The sequence below is a fragment of the Octopus sinensis genome, linkage group LG2, assembly GCF_006345805.1.
Source record: "Octopus sinensis linkage group LG2, ASM634580v1, whole genome shotgun sequence".
In the NCBI taxonomy this organism is placed as follows: Eukaryota; Metazoa; Mollusca; class Cephalopoda; order Octopoda; family Octopodidae; genus Octopus; species Octopus sinensis.
Genome location: NC_042998.1, coordinates 113,549,625 through 113,561,874, shown reverse-complemented (window position 1 = coordinate 113,561,874; position 12,250 = coordinate 113,549,625). Strand labels below are relative to the sequence as shown.

Here is a 12,250-nt window from a genome sequence, read left to right as displayed (position 1 = left end):
CATATGTATGTACGTACGTAAGTGTGTGTGTGTATGAGTGTGTGTGTGTGTGTGTATGTGTGTGTGTGTGCATGTGTGTGTGTGTGTGCGTGTCTGCGTACCTACATGCAAGCGTGTGAATAATACAAATCGTCGAAGTGTTGTTGGTGTTCCTGACGTACGAACTGTCAGGTTTCTCCGAGTAAAATTTGCCCAGAGGCAATGAGTGAATGAACAAATGCGTAGGTGGATGGATATGTGTGTGTGTGTATATATATTTGTATGTATATGTATCTGTCCACACACACACACATACACACACATATGTATTATATATATATATATATATATATACAGAGAGAGAGACACACACATATTTGCCAACATGTTATCTGTTGGGCGATGTTGGTATGACGGTTGTGGAGTTTCCAGCTGTGGCACAGTCGGTTGTTGATGCGAAACGTTAAAGCGGAACAGAGAGAGAGATACACAGAGAGAGAAACCGAGACAGACAGAGAGACAGAGACACAGTGTGAGAGAGAGAGAGAGAGAGAGAGAGAGAGATGGAGACATAAATACAGAGAAATTAGGAGGGAGAGAAGAGACAGATCAGCTGACATTTCTTTAATTAGTAGTCTCACCAACTGCTCGCCTGCATCAAACTTTGAAATTTGATAGTATATCGATCTGAGTATGTGCGTATTCGTAAAAAACTATCCTTGTGTGTGTATATATATATATATATATATATATATATATATATATATATATGTGTGTTAATATATATATATTTTATCATAAGATATATATATATTATATATATATTATATATAATTAATATTATATATATATGTATATATATATACATACATATTATATATGCATACATACATGCATTCATATATAAATGAATGCGTATATTAATATATATATATATACATATATTGTATATATATATATATATATATATATATATACAATCATAATATATATATATTTATACAATTATTATAATATATATATATATACACGCGCACACATATGTATACACATGTACATATACATGCATATATTTATACACACACATTCATACATGATATATACCTTTATATATGCAGATATGCACGCTTATACACATGTATACACAAAGTTGTGATACATGGATGTAACATCGAGACAAACATACATACATACATACATGCTTGCATGCATATAAATATACATATATATATAGAGAGAGAGAGAGACAGAGACAGACAGACAGAGAGACAGAGAGACAGAGGAGAGAGAGAGAGAGACATTCCTACTCTCATTATACAGAGGTACACATCCACAGCACACACACGCACATTTGCGTGCGTTCGTGCGTGTGCATGTATGTGTGTGTGTGTGTGTTTAAATCTGTGTTGTAGACAAAAACATGACGAATTTAACTATTTCTCCTTAAATTGAAAAAATGGTGAACAGCTTTAATCGATTTTTCGATCCTTATTGACGCCTCATCCGAGATGCGTACATCATTTGACCAATCCTATACATATGTATACATACATTACATATATCATACATTCATATATGCATATATTCATAAATACATTTCGATTTTTAGTTCCTTAACATTTTCTTTGGCTATGATAGCTAAGGCCATGCTAGAGCGCCCTCTTTAGAGTTCAGTGTTGTGTATCTTCCACGTCGTCTCTGTACATATCCAAAGATCTCACTTTTCGTTGGGCCGTAGTTGTGTATATGTGACTTTCCGATTCACTGGACAAAGAATCTATAAAGTATCTCTGTGCTGATTCTAATATTTTGCAGCTGGTTGGCTGGTTACGATACTAGGAATAAATGCATTTGGATAGCTTTCAAAAGTTTACAAGAGAAAGCGTTGTGAAGTTTTGTAAACTTTGGACGGGCCTTGGACATATAGTACAGTTGTTGGCTACACTAAAGTCTTGTTCTGATACAAGGGATGCAGGAAGGGTGTCTTGGGATCTGACTATACCTCCCATTTCTCTAGTTTGTTTGTTTTTGTTGTTGGTTCTTTTTTCTTCTGTCTTATATGACAAAGTTTGTAACAAGATTTTTCAAGAGCCTTTCACATATATTTAATGGAATGACATTCCTGTCAGCATTCCAAAGCGAAAGATGTAATGTGTGGAAGATTTCCTAGTAATTAAGGTTTCTGACAATGCTTTTTTCTGGGTTTTGCTTTTTGTTTTTGGGGGTTTTTTTCTAGGGGTTTGTTTTTTGCTTGTTTTTTTCTTATTCGTGAATACATTTCTTGCGACATATTTATAACTATACAAGAGTCGTTGTTGCTCTTGCTGTCGCTCCAGGATGGCCGCATCCTTCGGAACTCGAATTAATAAAAGAATAAGTGAATGTGTGTGTGTGTGTGGTGTGTGTGTGTGTGTGTGTGTGTGTGTGTGTGTGCGTGCGTGCGTGAGTTTGTCCGCCACCATCGCACGACCACCAGTTTTTGTATGTTTACGTCTCTGTAAAGTAGCGATTCAGCAAAAGGGATTGATACAATAGAACAAGATTTTTAAAAAATTATAAGTACTGAGGGCAATTACTTCAACTGAAATTTTTCAAGGCAGAGCCCCAGCATGATTGCAGTCTAATGACTGAAACAACTAAAAGTTAAGAGAGAGAGAGAGAGAAAGAGAGAAAGAGAGAGAGAGAGAGATGGATGGATGGAGGGATAGATAGATAGATAGATAGATAGATAGATAGATAGATAGATAGATAGATGCATATATATATATATATGTATATATGTATATACATACGCACGCATAAACATTTAAACGTGCGTGTGTGTATGTGTGTGTAAATGCGAGTGTCTATGTGTGCGCATGCGTATATGTTTTTGTGTGTGTGTGTTCTTATAGTTTCACAGCGTGTATTTATGTACGTGCTATATATTGATGTGAGCTTATGTTTATATATACTTATGTGTATGTGTATTCGCGTGCATGTGCTATGTACGTCTGTGTGCTTTATTTCTGTATGCCTGCATGCATGTGTGCATGTCTGTGCACTTCATATATATATATATATATATATATGCTCGAATATGAACAAGTGAGTGTATATAAATATATATGTGTGTGTGTGTGTGTGTGTGTGTGTGTGTGTGTTGCATCAGAAAGAAAGGTCTAATTTACCTGCTGAGTCAGATAAAAAAAATAGGATGGACACTTGACAGGCAGACATACACACATGCATGCAGAAAGATAGACTGATAGACAGCCAGGCCTACTGTCTAGTTAACTGTTGCAGTGATCATGTGGTCAAAGAAACCAGAACACTTTCAAGAACAATATAACTCCTGGCGCCAACTAATCTTCCAATCTATTGTATCGTTGACAACCTGTCCAAATAGGGAATCGTCTACCACAAACTGTTACGGAGATTTCAAATTGTCCATACTTAACAATTGGATATTTCTACTGGGTAATCTGACATATTGTGCATGTGTATACCGATTTGCTGACATGCAAGCGTCTTTGTATGTATGTTTGTGTGTTTATGCATGTTTGTGTGCGTGTATATATTCGTGGACGGATATATAGATAGATAGATAGATAGATAGATAGATAGATAGATAGATAGATAGATAGATAGATAGATAGATAGATAGATAGATAGATAAATTTAAGAATACGTATGCAAAAGACGGTGAATTCGCACAGTTGTTATAACATCAGATAGAATCTCTTGTTATGTTTGTTCTTACACTTTGTGTTCTGAGTTCAAATTCCGCCAAGATCAACTTTGCCTTTCTTCTTTTCAGGTTTAATAAATGAAGTACCATTCCAGTACAAAAGATCTCTCTCTCTCTCTCTCTCTCTCTCTCTCTCTCTCTCCTCTCTCTCTCTCTCTCTCTCTCTCCCTCTCTCTCTCTCTCTCTCTAATATACTTTACTAACTAATATATTCACCGACAAATGTTTCATTTCATAAACAAAATTAGAATTACAAAACATATATAAATATATAATTTTGGATTTTAAATAAATGCCTATATATTCTGAGTATTCCAAACGTATCTTAATGAAATCCTTGTGTTGTCCTTTGTACACCTTGATGATTTTCCATACAAGGTATTTAAAATGCAACATTATTTATTTAGATGTTTTGTAATTTTAATTTTGTTTGTGAAATGAAATAACTGTAGATGAATATGTTAATTAATTTGTATCCGTTAGATCTCTCTGTTTTCTAACTCAATAATATATATATGTGTGTGTGTGTATGTATGTATGTATGTATGTATGTATGTATGTATGTATGTATGTATGTATGTATGTATATATATATATAGATATATATATAGATATATATATATATATATATATATATATATATATATAATATATATATAGGTATGTAGGTAGGTAGGTAGATAGATAGATAGATAGATAGATAGATAGATAGATAGATAGATAGATAGATAGATAGATAGATAGATAGATAGATAGATAGATAGATAGATAGATATACATATAAGAGTGATGACCACTAAGTGGACATCCATTATGCTAGGAGTCGAATTAAATTGATATTAATCAAATTAATATTCAATTATTCATCCTTATTATTTTATTTATATATATATATACATAATGTGTGTTTCTGCCTTTGTGTTTGAGTATGTATCTACTACCACTTGACATCTGGAGTTGGTTTGTTTGCGTCCCGGTAAGTGAGTGGTGTCGGCAAAAGAGAACGATAGAATAAGTACCGGATTTTAAAAGATAAATAAGTACCACAATCGATTTGTTCGATTAAACCCTTCAAGGAGGTGCCCCAGCATGGCCGCAATCAAATAACTGAAACAATTAAAGTAAACAAAGGATAAAGGATGACATCAAAAGTATTCCATTGATATTCTCTAAAAAACAATCTTCAATATCTCAAAGGCTTGTAGTCAGTTTGATAATTCTCTTCTCAATGTCCATGTTTTTTTTTTTATAATAGAGTGGGAACCATACATATCGTTTTAAGGTAGGCAGAAAACTTATATTTCTTATTATTAGCTTCGGCGTAAACAAAAATGAACGTGAGAAAATAAAAGCCCAAAAGGAGAAGGACAGAGAGAGAGACAGACAGAGATTTCCTGTGCTAACTATAAAACAAACGGTATAGAACTTAGAAAAATACATTATATAACCCCCAGATTAATTAACTGAAAAACCATGACTAACATGCCGGTATATAGGTTATCATGCGACATGTCACTGTCTAATCTTGCACAGATCAAAGATGAGATGGAACGCTGAATGATGCAGTTGAGCCTTTCTCTACTTAACAAGTACTTTTATTTTTACTGAAAGTATATTTACATTCTCTGTTGAATCCTTTTGTATGCATTAAACAAGCGGGTTCGTTGCAATCTGTTGAAATAAACATACATATCTCTCTAATAGAGTGCCTGAAACAGCTTCTTCTGTGTGAACACTATTGTTGGGCCACTTATAGTTAATCAATATTATCTATTAGCTCTCAAGAAAAACTGGGGACAAAAATAAAAACATAACGAATCAAATAAACGAAACAGCTCAAGAGAAAAGAAAGCGGTAAATCAAACAAGTAGATGTCGACTTATTTTTGTCAACAAAGATTGTCCATAATCTGACGTAGGCCATTGTTGACTCTGTTCATGTCTAACACCAAATATAAATCAATGGTGCAACTACTATATCAGCACGAAGCCACGCAAAGATTCGCGTTATGTACACGTTCATATAGATATCACCGTGTATTATAACCAGCTAAACCCAGAACTCATGCATCAAAAACAAACACACATACACACACGCATGCACAAACATGTACCTATAATATACATACAACATGAGTGTGTGTGTTGTGTATAACTGTCTATGTGTATATATATATATACATACATGCATACATACATATATACATACATATATATATATAAACGTATCTATATATATATATAGCATGTATATAAATGTATGTAGACGTATGCATATATATATATATACATATGTATGCATATATGTGTATGTATATATATATATACATTGTGTGTGTGTGTGTGTGTGTGTGTGTGTGTGTGTGTGTGTGTGTGTGTGTGTGTGTGTGTGTGTGTGTATGCATGCATGCTTGCATGTAAAAGCATATATGTATAAACTTGCATATATTGAAATGTATTAACAGACAAGAAAACGTATACAAAAGTAAATATAGTGGTATATACATATGTATGTTCACGCACGCGTATGTACATACATACATGCATACATAATTGTACAAAAAAAGTGAAAAAGAAAAGGCAACTATTTTGATAATAAAGTGAGCAGAACTCTCTGCTGTACACAACACAAAGGAGGAGAATGAAAACACTTAAAACGATGACACCAAACAGTATTTTTCTTGTCTGAAGAGCTACTTCCGTTTGTGTAAGTTGTAGATACAACAATGAGGACGCGAGAAAATGTCGCCAGACAATTTAAACATAATCAGAGAAAGATGAAGGAAAATAAGAGTTTCAAGTTTACTTGTTGTCATCGTGTTTACTCGTCTACGTGAAATGTTTGAGAAGCTTTTGTAAAACACCTGATGTTTCCTGCGACAAGTGGAAGATCTTCCTTAGAGCAGAACGAATAAAAACAGTCGCTGTTTAGTTAAGGGCGGTGGATTGGCAAAATCTTCAGAGTGTCAGACAAAATTCCTTGAGTACACCTTCCGGCTTTTTTAAGTTCTTAGTTCAAACCCAGTGAGGCCAAACTTTGTCTTTTATGTTTCCAGGGTTGACAAAAATATAGTAACACTTAAGTACTGATATAAAAATCAATTGTCCCTTCCGGCCATTGTTGGCGTTTTGACTAAAATAAAAACAAATATCATAAAGATAGCAAGTTAGCGGAATTGTGACGGAAACGAAAAAAATTTCTAGTATTTATTCCGGCTCTTTACATTCTGAGTTCAAATCTTGTTGTCAACTTTGCTTTTCATTCTTTCGGGATCAATAAAATATAGTACCAGTCAAGTACTGGAGTCGATAGTATTGATGAATTCCTTTCCCTCATAATTGACGGCCGTGTACCTAAATCAAAAACCAGTAAATTGCATAGTATGGCTATAAAATACTGGGTTTTATTGCTGCTGTTTTTTTTTTAAGAATATGAGCTGTTCTGAGGCTTGCAGATTTTTGGAGAGCTCGCACATCTGTCTTAATGTCTAGCTGTTTCAAGTGGCATAACGGTTTAATTGTGCTTTTTCTTCTTTTTTGAGTCAAATACTTCAATGATAACTGGCATCACTTTCAATTTTACTGTTGGACATTTCCACATTCTTGGTATCTTTATCTGTATATTCTGCATATTTCGAGATCTTTTCTACGTCTTCGTCAGCAATATTTTTGTCTGCAGGAAGCGCGTCATCTACTATGAAGCATTCTTTATGTTTGTGTTATGTATGATGATGTCTGGTCTATATTAATTTTCGGAATTGTTAATAAAATAAACAAAGGGTCTTTGCAGTTTTCAGTTGCGACTATTTACATTCTTGGTTCAAATCCCACTGAGGCTAACTTTCTATTATATTTCATCCTTCTTGGGTTGAGTTAATGGACTAAATTTTACAGTTAAAACTTGTGATCTTGTGCTAATGTTAAAAATATACATTATTATTTTTATTATTATTATTATTATCATCATCATCATCATCATCATCATCATCATCATCATCATCATCATTATTATTATTATATTATTATTATTACACTTTTCTTTCCGACCAAGCCCTAGTCGACTTTTTCAGGCTGCACTTGTAAAAGAAGAAAGTTATGGTGGAATTGGAGGTGCTACCCGCTAGCAAAAAAAAAAAACAGTGAATCTAACGAAAACGGCTGAGTGATTGGACATATTCTAAGCTGAGGCTGTGGGCTGAAAAATACGTAGGAGAGAGGAGCATTTGCTATGGCATTCTTGATTAGAAAGGTGCTTCAGGATTTGTGGAGTTCTTTGATCTACTCTGGGTAATGTTTCCACCCTATTGAAAAAATTTATTGGTTTACTTTTCTTGTTATTATTCAGTGGTGACGATAATTGAACACCATTGCGAATATTCGGTATCAGGCTCTCAGTCGGGTGTGTCCTCCCTCTCGTTTCTAATTCTAGTTGTGGGTCTTCAGCTGTTCTGTTGAAGATAGAGGAGCGAGAAACATACACTGAATCTGAAATGCGCAGGAAAATTGTGTCAGCATACACTAGTTATTCTGTAGAAGACGGGGGTGGGGCATAAGGAATTATGTTCTCGGGGTTACCTTGGTCATCAACGAAGACCAGATTAGTAGTCTACTTCGGGACATTTTTGACCTCGTGACTTCGGAAAACTTCCAGAAACTTCTCACCTACCAGGGAGTGGCATTACTGGTATGGTATAGACTTTACAGACATTAAGTGCCGTCACTTGAGTCCAGCCGGCATAAGTGGAGAGCGATGAAACTGTTCGTCATGTACACGTACAGCGTCTGAGCAATGCTGACTTGCGAAGTTATAGCGAACGAACGACCGTTATCGAACGTGGGTTTCATTTGACTGTTGTCCAGTTTTAATGTAAAGATTTACCCCCATCGCCACACATTTGAATATAGGCAGATTTCGATTTTGTGTCTATGGTGAAAGAGTACATGGTGGATATATTAGAAAGGATAGAAGACGTGTCTTTATCTCTCCGGCCGAGGTTTACCAGCTTCCTAAACACGGTGGTAGGGAAGATGGTGGCATCTGGCATCTTCTAGCAAAGTTGATGACAGATGGGTGCAAGTGGTTGAACTGATGCGTCTGAGAGAACCAGTTCATGAATTCTGTCTGGAAAATGAATTCGGAAAAGTAATTGGGATCTAGCGGTTTTCTGATTCTTCATAGATAGCTGTTCCCAACCCTCGGAGCGTGCTTTTGTTTTATACTGATGAAAAGAAAATAAACTGCCATCCATTTTGTAATACGTTTTCTCCCAAACTTTTGTTGTTTATGCACGCGCGCACACTCAGAGACACACACAAACAGACATACACACGCATACATATGTATATATACATATATATATTAATATATAAAACAGAGTTTGTGCGTGTGTGTGTGTGCCCGCGCACTATTGTTCCTTATGGATTCGAAAACTGAGTTGCCAATTTTGACGCATGAGGTATCAAAAGATTCAGTAATCTTTCGGCTACCAAATAAAGTATGTTTTTTGCGCAACAACTCTTTTTATGGCAGATATAACCGCGGAAACGAAGTCGGATCACACAATTTTGAGGTCTTTAGCTAAGGGAGACAACTCTCCCTGAACAATTTATGTCTTAACATAATGAGAAAATGTTTAAAATACATGAGGGAATGAAACTACGAAGATATACCATCAATTTTATTAGTATTATCTAGTAGATAATATTTTAATGTGTTTTGTTTAGCCCAGTGTTGCCTCTAATGTAGCAGACCCATCGTATTGTTTTCCCCTTGTTTTTTTCTTCCTGAAATACTGTAAATCTGTATCTTCCTTTTGATGAAAGGATGTGTTTTAAGAGAGATTTGGCAGCTATTTGTAGTAGCTCAAGTTACCACAAATACTCTGTGTGTGTGTGTGTGTGTGTGTGTGTGTGTGTGTGTGTGTGTGTGTGTGTGTGTGTGTGTGTGTGCGTGCGTGCGTGCGTGTGTGTGTGCGTGCGTGCGTGCGTGTCTGTGTATGTGTGTGTGTGCGTGCGTATGTTTTGTTGTGCTGAAAAAAATACGTTTTCTCAGAATTTATGGAAAATGATTTTTTAAGAAATCTGGACATCCTTCTCACTGCTAACCATTCAACTTCAAATTACAGTTGTTAACTGTTGGAGGTCAAGTAGACTGAGATGTACATATAGTGTTATCGTATAGAGTGGAAGTTCAATATGAAATTTTGAACTTATCATCTTTTGGTTAGTGATCTATTACCTTAAATTTGAAGTCATTAAGTCCTTAAACATTATTTTACTGGGTTTAGTCTTTCGACTGTCACCGTGATGGGGTATCACCTTCAAAAATTTAATTGATCATACTGATCTTAGTATGTATTTCAATCTGACGTTTATTTCATAGATCTCTGCTTGATGAACTACAAACTTTGACACGTAGTGGAACACAATACTCAATTAAACATCAAATGTAAACACACACATATTAGATGCAAGAATGATTGTGCAGTTGAGAAGTTTGCGTCCCAACCACATGGTTCCACGTTCATTCGCTCTGCATGATACCTTAGCCAAGTGTTTTTCAACTATAGCCCTTCGCCAACCACAGACCTGTGACTGAATTTGGTAGAGGGAAACTGCAATGTTGTTCATCAGAAAATGACCGAAAAACATGTTTAAAAAAGATCCTCCACAACCAAAATCGTGGGATTCGGTAAAAAAACAATTAATATATATCCATTTTCCCGAAAGTATGACAGAAAAATCGGATTTTGTTAATTTTCCGAAAGTCTTGTCTCCACCCCTCCAGGTTCGTTTGCGCAAATTTTTTTTGTCATATTCGTTTTCTACACAATTGTTAACACCCAGCAGGCTGGGTTTTTTTGGTGTTTTTTTTAACGGGTGAAGATCTTTATATTAACCAACACAGCGGCCCAAGATGCCACGCAGCGGGACTGAACCTGAAACCACCTGAAAGAGGGTCCAGCAGGGCACAGCTACACAGTGTTCTTAGTTCGATCTTTCAGTCCATCTCCACTAACGAGAATTCATATTAAAAAGAAGTCCCCAATAATAACAAATCATTCAGTAGGAAAACATCAGTGGGGAAACTCATTGATTAATGATTGATTACATAGCTATGTTTTTTACTGGATTTTATATAACCAAAGACAAGTATCATCTCATGAATCGTGTATTATCCAATAGGTCATTTATGTGTGATATCACATGTGATTCGAGGGGAATTTGGCTGCTATTTCTAGCAGATTGTGTGACCACGTAGAAACTCGCTCGATGGCTCATAGCACTTAGTTTGCTGTTGTTGTTGTCGTTGTCGTCGCAGCACAAACTATTAGTGGCAGAGTCAGCAGGTGAAAATGCAACTGCATTGAGAAATAAAGATGTAGGGCAGAGCCCTTCATCAGAGAACGAGGGAATGGGGAGATAAGAGTGAAAACAAGAAGAAGGTATTGAAGTAGATAATAAAGAAATGAGGAGGGAGTTATGAAGACAGTGTATAAGTAGGTTGAGAGGAACAGACGGAGTCGATGAGATAATGTACAAGTAGATAGCGAGAGAATGAGGAGTAGGGTAAGCAATGTGAATGGTGGAGTAGGAGATTATATTTGATTGCCAAAGGTCTGTTGGTATGCCAACACTTTAAACATGACTCAGTTTTGCTGTCAGCGACTGCGTTAAATTCGACTGTTTTAATACATCCGGCCGTATATCCCAAGTGGTCTAGTGGTTAGGATTCCGCGCTCTCACCGCGGCGGCCGGGGTTCGATTCCCCGCTTGGGAAAGATGTATTTTTATCCCTTCTATTTTTGTTTATTGGTCTTTTTTATTCATAAATTTAGATATATTGAAAATTTTAGTTTAATTCTGCAACGGCAGTTCGTGTTTTGCGAGACGATCAGAACTGCCCACTGTAGTGTCTTCTACCATAGCGTTACGCCAACTAAACTAAGTAAAATTAGGGAGACGAAAATTGTGTGGAAGCTTTTTGAGAGGATTCTTTCCGTTCTTGGGAATGTCAGCATTAATATGCCGACCTATTTAACACCACTATTTCTCTTTCGATATCTTTGACGGTCTGTTGGTATATCTTTAACAGTTTGTTGGTATGCCGACAATTAAACATGACACAGTTTCGTAATTTTGTCAGCGGCTATGTATTAAATTCAACTGTTTCATCAGCGCATCCGTATATCCCAAGTAGTCTAGTGGTTAGGATTCCGCGCTCTCACCGCGGCGGCCGGGGTTCGATTCCCCGCTTGGGAAAGTTTTTTTGTTTGTTTTCATTTTTGTTGTAAGCATCTCTGATCTGAGGACATATTCCCACCTCCTCTATCACCAGTCACAGAGTCACTCGATTTTGTCCTTCCTCCCTCGACTGTATGCACACGTGTGAGAGCGCGTGCCCCAGTGGTTAGAGTGTTAGCCTCACGATCGCAAAGTGACGTATTCGATTCCTGAACCGGAGAAATCGCTGTGTCCTTGAGCAAGGCAATTCCATTAGTGGCTTTATATTCCCCTCAACTGAAAGTGAATACTAGCAACA

General features: G+C 36.1%; 2 non-coding genes across 2 annotated transcripts; both read left to right on the top strand.

Annotated features, from left to right (window-relative positions):
* Positions 1-11,416: 11,416 nt before the first annotated feature.
* Trnae-cuc lies at positions 11,417-11,488 on the top strand. The gene has a single exon. It is a non-coding gene; the product is annotated as a tRNA-Glu (tRNA).
* Positions 11,489-11,898: 410 nt separating this feature from the next.
* Trnae-cuc lies at positions 11,899-11,970 on the top strand. The gene has a single exon. It is a non-coding gene; the product is annotated as a tRNA-Glu (tRNA).
* Positions 11,971-12,250: the final 280 nt, after the last annotated feature.